Source organism: Triticum dicoccoides, chromosome 6B, assembly GCF_002162155.2.
Source record: "Triticum dicoccoides isolate Atlit2015 ecotype Zavitan chromosome 6B, WEW_v2.0, whole genome shotgun sequence".
NCBI classification, from domain to species: domain Eukaryota; kingdom Viridiplantae; phylum Streptophyta; class Magnoliopsida; order Poales; family Poaceae; genus Triticum; species Triticum dicoccoides.
In genome coordinates, this window is record NC_041391.1 from 49,152,783 (window position 1) to 49,167,921 (window position 15,139).

The 15,139-nt window shown below is 41.3% G+C and overlaps 1 pseudogene; it reads left to right on the forward strand.

Annotated features, from left to right (window-relative positions):
* The first annotated feature begins 13,379 nt into the window (after positions 1-13,379).
* On the forward strand, positions 13,380-14,535 carry LOC119325247 (annotated as a pseudogene).
* Positions 14,536-15,139: the final 604 nt, after the last annotated feature.

Here is a 15,139-nt window from a genome sequence, read left to right on the forward strand (position 1 = left end):
CAGACCAAAAAGGTGGACTCGAGTATTTTCAGTTACTAGTAGGAGTAAGAAGCATTGCAAATTGCTCCCTCTGTTCAATCCGTATATATGTAGTCCATATTAATATATTCAAAATATTTTATATTTGTGAACGAAGGGAATAATTAATAGTAATGCAACAAGGGGAGGCCAGTCAGCAGCTAACTAAATGTGCTGGATGAGACTGGAGAAATGCATAAACGATTTACATGATAGAACTACTCTTTTCTTGTTAAGGAATGAAAGAATGGATGATTTTATCCGTTCGGAACAAAACCCAATATTCATCCAGTTAGACGTTGTCCTGAATTCCGACGCTTTTGAAAGTTTTCTCGCAGAAATATGTGTGTGTATTCCAGTTGTATCATTAGCAAACCAAGGCTGTATATATTATAGCACAAAGAATGTTTGGTTGATTCGTTCAGGCGAATCAGGTTTCGTGGTTGACTGCCAAAGTCACGGCTGTTTCTGCCTTTGGCGCAGACAAGAGATTCTGCACTGTAAGGCCTCGTTTGACATGGAGGGATTCGTGAGGATTTGAGGTGTGGGGATTGGAGGGGATTTGGTGAATCCCTCCCCTCCATCCAATCTCCTCAATTCCCTTTGCATCCAATCCCCTGAAAAAACTCGTTTGGTAGGCGGAGAGTGGAGGAGGCATGCACTGCCGCTGCCCTCGAGATTCTGCTTTCGCAAGGCCCTTGACTAGAGTTCTGAACCGCACGGGTGCGAGGGGATTGGAAGGGATCGGAGGGGGTTGGGCTGTGCAAACCCCACCTATCAAATGGGCCGACGAGGTTTCGTGGGGCTTCTTTCCCTCCCAAGGTTCATCCTCTCCAAACCTCCTGAATCCTCCTACGCCAAACGAGGCCTAAAGAAAAAGTTGAAAGCTCTCTTGTCTCGTGTGTTTCTGTTCTCTTTCACCTTGTCGGAAAACAGCATGCACCGGGGACGCTCGATTCCATTGCAGGCATCAGTTCAATCGATCATGCTACAGAGAACCGGCACTATCTTCTTTTTCCTTTTATTTTAGGTCGTGAACGCAAGTCATTTGAGATATTCACATAGGACTTACATAATCGGTACGTTCTGACGGAACTGGACGCACACGATGGAAAATATAGATATTCCTATGGTAGATTTATCAGCATCAGTGTGGAGCTAAAGTGTTTGATGTTTTGTATGAATGGTCTGGTCTGAACAATAAAGCCGGCCACTCAGGACCTACTTTTGGGCTTTCTTTGTATTAGTGTATACTAGCAAAAGGGCCCGTGCACGGGAGAAAAAAAATTATAATCTTGAATGGCCATGATCACATTTTTTTGCATCACCGAGATACACTATCACTATCAATTTCGGGAAATCATGTACATTTTTTAAACTTGTGGCATTTTGCAAATTCATGAACACTTTTACAAATTTCCAATATATTCTTAAATCAAGAACAATTTTTGAAATTCATGAACATATTTTCATTTACCGAACATTTTTTGAAAAGCATGATCCTTTTTGAATCAGCGAACATTTTATGAATGAATAAACTATTTTGTAAGTCACGAACAATTTTCCAAATATTTGGATATTTCCCCATTCATGAACATTTTTTGAATTGGGGACATTCAATTTTATTAACATTTTTTATACACGAATTTTTAAAAAATCATAAATGTTTTTTGATATCACGAACATTTGTTTTCAAAATTTTGAACATTTTTTGAATCAGATTGTTCCAATAAAATTGCAACCATTTTTTGAATACACAAACATTTTATGATTTATTAAAACTTGATTTGAAAATTATTTTTTAATTTTCAAATATCTTTTGTATTCCGAAATTAACTAAAGTAGAAAAAATGAAAAGAAAGATAAAAGGGAAATTTTAAATAGGGGCCAATCGGACATAGGCCGGCCCAAATGGGCGGCCGCGCCTTCTCCCAACCTGCAGAGCCCAGTATAGGAGGTCCCTACTACATGGGCCAGTCCAGACAGGGATACCCCTGTGTGAAACATTTTTATCACTTATACGTGACATTTGTGGGTAATTTCTATGACGTACCATCAGAAGAAATAGCCCCTTTCTTATTACTAGCAAAAAGGTCCGTGCATTATAATGGGAGAAAAAAAATTAGAATCTCCAATGGCCATGACCATATTTTGCTCCATCGCCGAGATACCCTATCTCTCTCAATTTCGTGAAATCATGAACACTTTTTGAAATCACGAACATGTTTTAAAACTCTTACACATATTTGAAATAGTAAACATTTTTCAAATTCATGAACTTTTATACAAACTTTCGGATATTTTCTTAAACTAAGAACATTTTTGGAATTGATGAACATTTTATAATATTTGCAAACATTTTTTAAAAAAATTGAACATCTTTAGAAACAATTTTCTCTAATTGACGAACTTTTTTATGGAAATTGGTGTAACAATTTTAGAAATTTCTGAACATTTTTTGAAATACATGATTATTTTTTGAATCAGTGAATATTTTTTAAATGACTAAACTGTTTTGTAAGGCACCAATAGTTTTTGAATTTTTAGGATATTTTTCCATTCATGAACATTTTTTGAACTGGCGATTAAATTTTCAATTTCATTAATAATTTTGGATACATAAACTTTTAAATAAAATGAGGAACATTATCTAATTTCCCAAAAAAATGTTTTTATAATTTTCAACATTTATTGTGTAAGCAATTTTTTTTTTTACAAAATGGCGAATGCATTTTGAATCCACAAACATTTTATGATTTACGAAAATTTTATTTCATGGTACTCATTATTTTAATTTTCGAAACATTTTTGAAATCCCAAATTATTTATAGTAGAAAAAACGAAAACAGAAAAGAAAAAAGAAAATAGAAAACCTAATTCAGAAAACAGGCCAGCCTGAAATGGGCCGGCCTAAACAGGCGTGCAGCGTCTTTTCCCAGCGTGCAGAGAGCATTATAGGAGGTCCCAACTGTAGGGCCGGCCCAGACGGAGGAATTCCCCTGTGCGAAACTTCTTTTTATCACTTATATGTCGAGATGTGTTTGGGCGTTATCAGATGAAAATATTGTGTCCAAGATGACGGCGAGTACGGAGCCAAGTGCGAAGAATTGGCTTTTTGAACTTCATGAGTCACTAGACCACGCGAGCTCGCTTCTCAAGGATGATTGTCACATTATGGGTTGTGTGGTATGCAAGGCGCAAGGCGATTTATGAATCTCTTTTTCAAAATCCACACCAGACAATTTCCTTTGTAGACTCTTATCTTCAAGAGCTACACCAGGCTATCGCTTGTAAACCAAGGTTACAAGGTCAAGCGGCAAGGGAGCAGCAATGACGTTGGATTCCACCTCTGCCTGGCTCACATAAGATAAACGTGGATGGTGCATTATCAAGAAACAGGCGAGTGGGAGTGGCAGCCGCAATCTGCCGTGATTCAAATGGCAACTATCTTGGCGCGGTAGCGGTGGTCTATGGGGGCGTACGCGACCCGATTATCCTGGAGACATACGCGTGTCGGGAGGCTCTAGCGCTGGCAGAAAATCTACACGAGCAGAATATCAAGGTGGCATCGGATTGCCAAGGTGTGGTGCAGGACATCAATGAAGGGACAGCCGGCCCCAATGCGGCTGTTATACATGAAATAACGAACCACAAAGATAGTTTTACGTCTTGCTCTTTTGTTTTTGAGCGTAGGAATTTTAATTTCGAGGCTCATAATCTCGCTAAATTTGCTTGTAACCTAGATATAGGTAGACATGTTTGGTTGGGTACTCCTCATGACCCAAGCCGTGTACCTATAAACATTTTTATGGATCAATAAAGACATCGAGATTTCTCAAAAAAAAAAAACTTATATGTGGCATTGAACTCGTGAAGCATGCGCTATCCCTTCCAGATGGCCACTATGTCTGGCTCGGTTAACTAGACGGACTTTCTTTCGTCCCTGTAAACGTTTTGACGATATAAAAAAAAGATTCAGAGTTTGTCTAAAAAAAACTTATAAGTGGCATTGGTGGGTAATATTTTGCAACTTTAGAGGTAATTTCCATGACGTACCACCAGAAGCGCAATAGCCCATTTACTATTATTAGGTACTCTTTTTTCCTTGTGGAGCTTTGGAAATGAGAGAATTTGAATATAGTAACTCTCGAAAACTCTTATTGGACGAGAGAGATTTAATATGTTATTGGCATGGCTTCTACCAACTAAAATAAGAAGTATTTGATTGGATAAACGGACAATTTCCTTTAATCGATGAACATTTTTTTGAAAATTGGTGGAACAACTTTTGAAATTCAATTTTTTTTGATTTAACAAACATATTTTGAAATACATGATTATTTTTTGAATCTGTCAACGTTTATGAATGAAAAAACTAGTTTGTAAATCAAGAGCAGTTTTTGAATTTTTTGGATATTTTTCCGTTCATGAACATTTTTTGAATTGGTGAAATTTTTCTCAATTTCATTAACAAAAGTCAGTACACAAACATTTTTAAAAATTAATGAACATTATTTTTTACCGAAAAATAAAATTGTTTTTTTTAAATCGTGAACATTGTTTGAATCCACAAACATTTTATGATTTATGAAACATTTATTTCAAAATACACATTTTTTTAATTTTCGAAATTTTGTGAAAACCAAATTATTTAAAGTAGAAAAACAAAAACAGAAAAGAGAAAGGAATAATAGAAAACGAAGTTGAAAAAATAGGCCGACCGAACATTGGCCGCCCCAAACGGGCACACTGCGTCTTCTCCCAGCACGTAGAGCGCAGTATAGGAGGTTCCTATTACATGGGCCGGGCCAAGCGGGAGATTTCTCTGCGCGACGCCGCATCATGCCACCCACATCCGTGGAGGCCCGAACTTGGCAAGACGCCAACCACGGCAGGAGACTGGGACCAGTCACTCCTGGGCTGATCCGGCGACTCCCAGGCCCACCCCTGCCACTACGGTGGCACGCGGTAGCCTACAAGCCCATCCACGACGATGCCTGATTAGAAGGATACATGAATATACAGATGGAAAGGTCCTTGTTATCCCTCAAGCAATATATATATATATATATATAAAGCTTAATGGGTCCTAAGAAAGCTCGCACAACCGCTTGTGTCATCCTCAATCTATGGCCACTCTAATTTTTCCGGTTGGACCTTCCCTGTAGTACCACAGCAAGGCTTGCGTGTGTATATATTTCCTTTAACTACCATGTGCAGGATGAGGATTTACTGCACACAAGTGCGGGGGCACCCAGGTCCTGGTGCCAGCTTGTTATTTTGGCTTCCGATTTTCAAACTTCTATATCTTTTAAACGAAAAATTCAATGTAAGTTATGTTTTCATATTCGTGTTTCTCATGGCCAGCGCTTTCAAATAAGAACCATCTTGAATAGATTTTGGTGACTTTTGAAAACAATGTTAAGTTTCATTATTTGAAACTTAGTACGAGCGACCGATAAAATTTAATTATTTTGTGTCTACGACCAACATAAAAAATTGCTTAAAATTACATCCTTGAAACTTGTTGAAACCGGGTATTTTTTGATGTAAAAAGGTAAGTTTCATCATTGAAACTTAAATTTTTTTGAGGGATTCTTTTTACCATGCCCTACTTCACAAATCGCGAGGCAAATCGAGCATGCGGCCTGGCCTGGCCGGTGAGTGCCCTTGCACTTACTTGCCGCAGCGAATTTCGGCGTGCATTGTAGATTTCTTTCTCCCAGTCCTGCGAATGAAATTTGGTGCATACAAAAGTCTATCCTATATATGCGTACATGTGCATGATCAGAACATGTTTTTACGTGTGTCTACTATAAATCTCGACCATTTTTAACACAAATCATGACCATTAAAATACATGATTAGTGAATCATACTATCTTAACCTATGTGAAATCATGTGGAGTAATATAATATTATAGATAGAGAGATCCATGTTGTATTATTTTTTGTTTAGAAAAAATATCTGTCAGTACATATCTAGATTTATGCAACATTTCATGGTGGAAAGTTTGTATTGTTTCATACTGAACACCAAAGTTTCCCCGTAAAAGAAAATAATGCATATCCATATGCTTTTATATTATTATTATTGTTTCAAATATATTCATATATTATTTTGGATTGTACAATCATAATTTTTCTTATCTCTCTTGTTCCACTACATGCTCCTAGTCAATGAATTATGTTTTTTTTCAATAATGGGCATTTTTATTAACTCAAAATATAGCATCAAGTGGATACAAACATAATGAAATCCGGTCTCTGTATAACTAAGATGCACACAGCCAAAAGCAGAAGTCTGACAAAAATAAGATAAGAAAATCGACATATCAACAACAATAAGTCATATAGGACCGCTATGCCTCTGTCGAAGGAGGTGGTGGTGCGATCCGGAGATTATGCTGCCATCTTTGTTGAGTAAAAACCTCACTCGCCACTTACTCCAACCGTATATACACCACCATGAACAACGGTTGGTACGCAGTTCGGTGTAGCATACACCATGTAGGAAGCGAGTGCTTACTCCTAGTTACTGAATTATATACACCAAATAAACCCATTTACACGTAGTTAATGACAAAAAAAAGTTGATGCTTGCTACGCAGATGTGTAGTACTCCCTCCGTCCGAGAATACTTGTCATCAAAATGGATAAAAAGAGATATATTTAGAACTAAAATACATCTAGATACATCCCTTTTATCCATTTTGATGACAAGTATTTCCGGAAGGAGGGAGTATAAATTAAGAAGTGCAAGAGAGAAAAAAAAATTGCTGGCCCTTGATTCGTTGTTGACCCTCAGCATGCCATCATCAACTTGTAGTTAATTACCATACAAATTAGCTCTTTCATAGAGTTGGAGGCTAGCTCCTTTGATCAGCACGCGCTTAAACACAAAGAACACGTGCATGTTTTCTCTCCGGAGTTCAACTCTTGATTGGCCAGCAAAAATGGTCCGACCGGTTAGAGGAAAGGGCATGTTTGCTAGTACGCCTGGATGAAATGCCTTTGATTAGGGCATCTCCAACGGCAATCAGTAAATTTCCTCCCGCGTTCGTCCACGGGCAGGGGATCAATCCGCAGATGCAGATACAGGAATCGGCCATCCAACGTTGTCTGCATATATTTCAAACACTTTTTAAAAAAAACGGATGAAATTCATGCAAATACAGTGGATTTCATACAAACCAGACAAAAACGTTTACATTTTAAACATATTTTTTTTTACTAAAAACTCTACAGCCAGCGCCGGCGACGGCGAATATCCACTCCGACGTGGATACCCTTGACTAGTCTAGCCGGCCGCAGCGGATCTCCAATGTCGTCCCCATGTCCAGCAGCTGTGAGCCCTAGAGGTATATGCTTGAATGCAAAGAGCGGCTCGCCTTCCTACCGCTCATCGGAGTGGAACAACCAGCTGATGCTTCTGTTGGTGGGGAAGGGTCCCTACGCTACATGGATCAGAGTTGGTTTTGGGTTGGGAACGGCGGTGGCCTGCCAGAGGGCAAGACACCGGCTGTGAACATTGGTGTCACCTCGGTGTGTCATTCATGGGACCCAAGCGACAACTTCTCCTCGATGATGGCGGCGAGCGCGGACGTGTTGGACACCACCTCGTCGATGTCCATGCAGCCCGCTTCTTTCTCTGTAAGCAGGACGCAGTTACGCGCGCGGTGACATCGGATGACGCGGTGACGGGCACGTGAGGGGTGGTACGACATGGTACCGTCAATGGCAGCCACGATGCCTGTGCCACCGTGCTCCCTCCCCAGTGCCGACCTGGAGCAACTCGCCACTCCTTGGCTCGTGACCGGCGGGCTTCACGGGCCACCTAGCACTACTAGGAAAATGCTTATAGATAGAAGTTTACCGGTAGCGAGTTTTTGTGACTCCACGCTACTAGTAATTACCAGTAGCGCTGTGTAGAAAGCACGCTACTACTAACATATAACATCAGTGTTTGTTTGTTTGGGCCGCGCTACTGTTACATGGGCCGCAGGGCAGAATCAGTAGCCCACTTAGCTGTAGCGTTTGTTCTGAAAGGGTGCTACAGCTGGTGGGCTTAGCAGTAGGGTGGTGCTCCAACCAGCGCTACTACTATAGCTAAAGAAAACCAGCCCGATCGAGCGCCCCCGCACCCCCTCCTCTCACAATCGATCCCCTCCGCCCGACGACGACGCCGCCGCGGTTAGGGTTCGTCCTCGGCCGCCTCACCCCCGTCGATGGTGCCGTGCGCCGCCACGACGCGCGGTCGCCTCTCGCCTCCTCCGACGCTCCAGCCCCGTAAGTCCCCCTCTCGATCTCCTCCTCCCTGCGCGCGCCACAGTAGCTCCTCTCGATCTCTCGGTTAGGGTTCGTCGTAGGGGCTCCAATCGAGTTGCCGCGGCAGCTCGCCATGTTTTGGGATTTAGGGATTGCACGGTGGCTCCGCGCTTCGTTGCATGGCTCCAATCGATTTGCCGCGGCGGCTCGCCACTCCCCTTGCTGCCCCTACGCGGCGCTCCGCCCTCTCTGTTAATTAGTATCACATATGGATTAATAGGATTAGTAACACATATGCATCTCTAGATCCTACTGTTAATTAGTATCACATAGGGGAGAGAGTAGAGGATTTTGTTGCTCACCAAACTTAGGAGAGAGTAGAGAGAAGTAGCTAGAGAAGTAGAGGCTTTTAGCACATATAATTGAAACTTGGGTTTCAATTCTTGGCTGCTGCCCCTGGAGGAGTGGTGGCGGCGGCGGTGCCTAGTGTTCTAGGGTTTAGAGAGGGGGCGTCCATGTCGTGCCTTTTCCGGAGAGGAGCCACGGGCGGCGTCGGTTGCCGTGTGCCGTTTCGTGAACGCCTCCACACGCTCAAGTTTGTCGATGATGGTCGTAGGATCGGTTCCCCTTTTGAACGCCTCCACATCGGTCGTTTCAAGAAGGGGTACGTGGGGTGCACCTTCGGTCTACACTTTGCATCATTTACGCTCGACCTACTGTATGATTGGCTCATTTTCCTCTCTTTACGTATGTCCCACTTGTTGCTGACATGATTGTTGGTTTGGTTCTGCTCCATGCCTGGCTGGGAGGAGTTTTGGTGGTTTTCATGTTGGGGTTTGGGTTGGTTGTTTGATGTGTGCTTATTGTTACCAGGGTGTTGCCGATTTGGCATTGGATTGGGCTGGCTCATGTTTGATTTTTTGCTTTGTGGTTGGGCGGTTTCGACTTTTCTGATGTGATGTTATGGATATTGCTTCTATAGGAGTGTAAGTGCTCGGTTCGGGTTGTATCAAGTGTTTTCCTTGTTGTTTCTCAAATTAACCCTAATGAATATTGATGGTCAGATGGGTTAGTGTTCGGTTTGGTTAACAAATGTAGATTTTTTTGAGGTGATGTTCATGGCCAAAAAAGTGTGGGCTTGGCCACTAGGTGTTGTTCATGTGAGATACAAAGCTACAAGCTCATGTTCCTATCATAGAAAAATAGTTAATTTGTAAGTGCTATACTCAGAAATCATCAAGATTTAGGATTACTGATATGAGAAGGGGGTAGTTTATTTAGCGTGCTTTGTTGTGATTAACGAAGATAAGATGAGATCAAGTATTATTATGTTTTGCCATATATTTGTTTGTTACATCTCTAGATTATTGAGCTACTAGTATTGTTTAACCTTGTGTTTAGTGCAAATTTCATGCTGATAGCGACGCTTCATCTGAAGAGTTGGGGACATTAGTTTACTAGATTGCTAGCTTTCTTGGTATGCTTTGTTGGCAATTTGCTGACAGGATTCTAATTTTGTTTGAGTCCGCGACAGAATAAGTTTGACACAGATTTGAGGTGCGCATGAAACTCTTGTGTTTTATCATACAATCACTCTACTTTTGCAATTTGTTATTATTGGACTGAACTTTATGTTTACTTTTTAGTTGTTATTTTGCTTGCCATGTGAACTCTAGCTATGAAAACTTTATGTTTACTTTTTAGATTGTTAATCCTTTAATCATATTGCTTTAGGGAAATGGTGCCACCACCACCACCACCATGTCGACGGTGCAAGTCAAGGTGCGCCAGCAGCCTTGCAACTGGTATGTTGCATTTACTATAGTTTTTAGAGTAATTTGATGATATGCTTTATTGTTATACTTAGTGTAGAGTCCGATGATATATATGCATAGTGAATCTTATATGCTTTATTGTTATACTTTAGTGTAGAGTCCGATCATATATATGCTTACTGAATCTTATATGCTTAGTGAATCTTATATGCTTTATTGTTATACTTAGTGTAGAGTCCGATAATATATATGCTTAGTGAATCTTATATGCTTTATTGTTATACTTAGTGTAAAGTCCGATGATATATATACTTAGTGTAGAGTCCGATGATATATATGCTTAGTGTAGAGTCCGATGATATATATGCTTCGTGTAGAATGTGTGAGGCTACTTATTAGTTGATATGTTTTTCTTATTCAGAAATTGCCAAAGAGCCTATCTGAGAGTTGTGGTATCAAGCCTGATGAAGAAGGCTCTGCTAGAATATGCCTTACCGCAAGGGACTCCGTCGCCACTTGTGCATACGGCGTGGACACGGACGGTCACACACACTTCAACTCGGTTGGGTGGAAGAGCTTCCTCGTCGGCAAGAATCTTCATGTTAAACAGACAATCCTAATTACTATCAGGAACACCCACCGACCAGGCTTGAGGATGATGGTCGTCATCGACATCATCTAGAACTTCATATGCATGCCTATGGCTGTTGAACCATATATATGCTAGTATGACTACCTAGTAGACTTATCAACTATGATCTATCCATGCATTGTTGACTACTATATGAGTTTGTGAGATTGTGTGGTTATATTAAATGTGGTATTGTCGTTAATGTTTGTGAGATGGTTCTGTGAACTTTGTTTATTTGCACTGGACTTGTCTTGATTTCCATGAATATTGCACCTGACTGCTTTTTTTATTTTTTATTTCTATTTGCCTAGTTGTAGCGTGGGGAGAAAATAGGGCGCTACTACTACGTGATGATAGTAGTAGCGCTGGTGGAGAAAGCATCGCTACTAATAAGTATTTTAGCTGCATCGCTTGTTCAGAAATGCGCTACTGTTAAATAATAGCTGTAGCGCCTAGCAGTAGCGCGGGTGCCCGCGCTACTGGTATGTAAAAAACCAGCGCCACTAGTAAGCTTTTCTCTAGTAGTATAGCCATTGTTTATGCCAGACAACTCTTCTTCCTGCTCGTCAGATGCCATGGAGAAAACTGTTCAAGGAGGAAAATGGTGAGTGGAGGTGTGATGCGGTCTTGCTCGACATCTGACATTGTTTAAACAGCGAGGGGACACGAGGAGCCAACCAGTGTTCTGTTTAATGCCAGCCGGCTCGCGAACGAACAAGTGGCCGGAGTAATTATCCTGGCATAAGCGCGTGTTTAATGGTGGAAGGCAGGCAGTCTGTAGGAATGAGGCGAGGATGTGTGTTTAGCGGGCGTGCAGTGGGGCAGCACCCTCGGCTGGCGCGCCGCTTCCATTGCGAAGGCAGTGAGAGGCCGCGTCCGCTCTGCAGTGGCATGAATGCGGGCAGCTGGCGCGCCGCTTCCATTGCGAAGGCAGTGAGAAGCCGCGTCCGCTCTGCAGCGACATGAATGCTGGCAGCTGGCGCAGAGCGGGAACGCGTGCGGGCGAGGGAGGAGGGGGTTTGGGTGGGCACGGGTGGTCAGAAGCGGTTGTGGGTGTTGTCCGGACGCCTGCAAAGCCACCCTTCCCATGTTCGTCTCCGGTTTGTGGGAGAAAGTACGTACGGATCGCCCTGTGGACCGATACAAGCCCGCATTGGATGGCACAACACGTCCATACCATGTGGTCCGGATGGTTGTAGATGGTTTATTTGAGGGTCGGTGTTGGATATGCCTTAGAGTTTATGATACCATTGTGTTTTTTTCTAATCATAAAATACACTTATAATAAGTTACAAGGAAAGACGCGTATATATGTTAGGTTCACACTCCAGCTTTCCTCTTACATATGTTTTTTCTGATCCGACTGATTCCAATAGGGTGAGCCTAGCGTTGTTTTTCTAAAAACTCGAGGGATAAGGAGACATGCATACACATTGTTTCAAGCAAATCACATCCACTCTTTTTTACTCATTTTTTTCTTGTTTTAATAATATAATAAATCATTTTTAATTTTTATTTCAAATAGTTGACGTGTAATTTATATGGTAATCTAAGGAAAATGTTTGGATTTTACTTTGAAATATATTTCAAATGGCCATGATGGAATCACATCCATTTACTTTATTATTATTTGGATTTGATTCAAAAGATAAATAATGGGTAGAGGTCATGTCAACTTTTCTGAGAAGTTTGCTAATCAAAATATAATTTTTATCTTAATACAATCCATTATTTGACTACTCTATTGATTTGTATTTAAAAACTTCTATTTTTAGCACGCATGAAAAACATAACACATATCTTTCCACACATAATGAACGGTTGTCATTAGAATTCATGCCATGCCATAGCCTCCCTCTGACCCTACCAATATTGTTGCAACTGCACTCGCAAGCCTTTGCGTAGATGATCATTTATACGATTTGCGTAAAACAAAATAAGATCTACAAACGAATAGAAGCTAGAGCGAACCTTGGCGTGCACACACATTGCAAGCCATACTAACTTGATAAGTGTTAATGACTTGTACAATATATACAGCACTTAAGACAAGTAAAAGCAATTTGATGAGTCATGGTCTATCAAAGCAAGCCACACTACTAATCTAATCCATCTTAACAGGTCACACATGATTACAATCTTGTTTGTGTGCAAGTCAAGCCTATCTAGTTTACACGTAACAACTTGTAGAACATTACAAAATTGATGTTTGCTAATAACTTCTAGAACATTAGAACACTTGACATGTAAAAGGAATTTGATGAGTCATGGCCGACTAAAGCAAGTTACATTACTAGTCTTATCTATCTTAACATGCCACACAAGATTACAAACTAAGTTCTGTGCCAGCCATGCTTATCTAGTTTATGTGTAAAAATTTGCTAAACATTACAAACTTAGTTTTAGAAAAGTAGGCAATCTAGATTAGTGTTTGAGTTGTAAAGTGAACAAGATGAGTCATGCGTGTTATCACACCTTTTTGGTGGTGGAATGATAGTGCAACAACAAGGAACTTTAATGACTAGTCCAAGAATACACTTGTAAGTAGTGCCACCAAACACAACATACCAAATTATGATTTTGGGAAGCATCCAAACACTTTACACACAAGCAAATGCCAATTGTGAAAGAGATCATGCCATGACAGCTATAAATAGGCCCGTAGCATGATGATCATCCTTCCTCATCCATCATTCTCATAAGTAGAATGCATCATTAAAGCCAAGCAAGCAGTGGTCAATACAAATCCATCATGAAGACCTTTCTCATCCTTGCCCTCCTTGCTATCGTGGTGACCACCGCCACAACTGCAGTTAGAGTTCCAGTGCCACAATTGCAGCCACAAAATCCATCTCAGCAACAGCCACAAGAGCAAGTTCCATTGGTACAACAACAACAATTTCCAGGGCAGCAACAACAATTTCCACCACAACAGCCATATCCGCAGCCGCAACCATTTCCATCACAACAACCATATCTGCAGCTGCAACCATTTCCGCAGCCGCAACCATTTCCGCCACAACTACCATATCCGCAGCCGCAATCATTTCCACCACAACAACCATATCCACAACACCAACCACAGTATCTACAACCACAACAACCAATTTCGCAGCAACAAGCACAACAACAACAACAACAACAACAACAACAACAACAACAACAACAAATCCTTCAACAAATTTTGCAACAACAACTGATTCCATGCAGGGATGTTGTCTTGCAACAACACAACATAGCGCATGCAAGCTCACAAGTTTTGCAACAAAGTACTTACCAGCTATTGCAACAATTGTGTTGTCAACAACTGTTGCAGATCCCTGAGCAGTTGAGGTGCCAAGCCATCCATAATGTTGCTCATGCTATTATTCTGCATCATCAACAACAATAACAACAACAACAACAACAGCAGCAACAGCAACAACAACAACAACAACAACAACCATCGAGCCAGGTCTCCTTCCAACAGCCTCAGCAGCAATATCCATCAAGCCAGGTCTCCTTCCAGCCATCTCAGCTATACCCACAGGCTCAGGGCTCTGTCCAACCTCAACAACTGCCCCAGTTCGCGGAAATAAGGAACCTAGCGCTACAGACGCTACCTGCAATGTGCAATGTCTACATCCCTCCACATTGCTCGACCACCATTGCACCATTTGGCATCTTCGGTACCAACTGAGAAGAGAAGAACTCTAGTACTAGATATATGAAACACCGTTTTCTTAGTCCATGGTTTGGTCGTTGTAGCAGTGAAAAAAATAAAGTGACATGCACTATCATGTAAGAACCCGAACTATACTAGTTCAAACTTGGGAATAAAAGACAAACACATGTCTTGTCTATATATGATTGTTTGTTTGAGTTCCATTCATGTGCCATCACAAGTTCACCCCTAATTATATATATTATGCATTAAGTAGATATTTATGTTGCATTAATCTAAAGATAAAAAAATGAGTCTGAAACTTGAATTAAATTGAAGTATTTTCTAGGACTTCCAAATGGAGTATTATTAAAGTAGTAAGGACAATCCACACCCTTGGCTTGCCCTTTATCAATTATTTCCAGAGAAGCATTCAATTCATCAATCAATTACATTGATTTTTGTTGCTGGTACTTCTCCTCAACATGAGTATATTCATTGCGGCTACTCCAAATCGGCATGAATGAGGTACTGGTGCTCTGGAGCAGTGCTAGCTGACTGCTTCTCATGTGAAGGGACGCAGGCGCATGAGAGGTGTTCCGGGTGGGCCAGGGGAGTAAGAAGTGGCCATGGCAGTGGTCCAGACGCCTGCAAAGTCCCGTAGTTTGTATATGGATTACGGGAAAATGCACATTTGGACCGGCCTGCGGGCCGATATAGGACCGTATTGGGTGGAGAAACATGTCCTCATGGTTGCGAGCGGTTTGAGGGTTAGGTTTGGAGATAGCCCTTACTTGGCCCCTCG